Source organism: Sinocyclocheilus grahami, unplaced genomic scaffold (assembly GCF_001515645.1).
Source record: "Sinocyclocheilus grahami isolate Dianchi unplaced genomic scaffold, SAMN03320097.WGS_v1.1 scaffold92.1, whole genome shotgun sequence".
Lineage (NCBI taxonomy): Eukaryota > Metazoa > Chordata > Actinopteri > Cypriniformes > Cyprinidae > Sinocyclocheilus > Sinocyclocheilus grahami.
Genome location: NW_015505271.1, coordinates 896,091 through 896,300, shown reverse-complemented (window position 1 = coordinate 896,300; position 210 = coordinate 896,091).

The following is a 210-nucleotide window of genomic DNA, read 5'->3' as shown; positions in this document are numbered from 1 at the left end:
TGCTTCATTCTACTACGTTAATAAATCATTAGCTCATCCATGAACATGATTTCTGCCCGAGTCCCGTCGGATTGCATCGGCTGTGGGGATGAAGACCACAACTCCCATGATTCCACACTCAGTCACTGCCTCATCAAACTACGCCTTTGTCTATTTGTTTATTTGGAATACGCGCCCTCTAGCGGCGAAAATGACATATTGTGCCTTTAA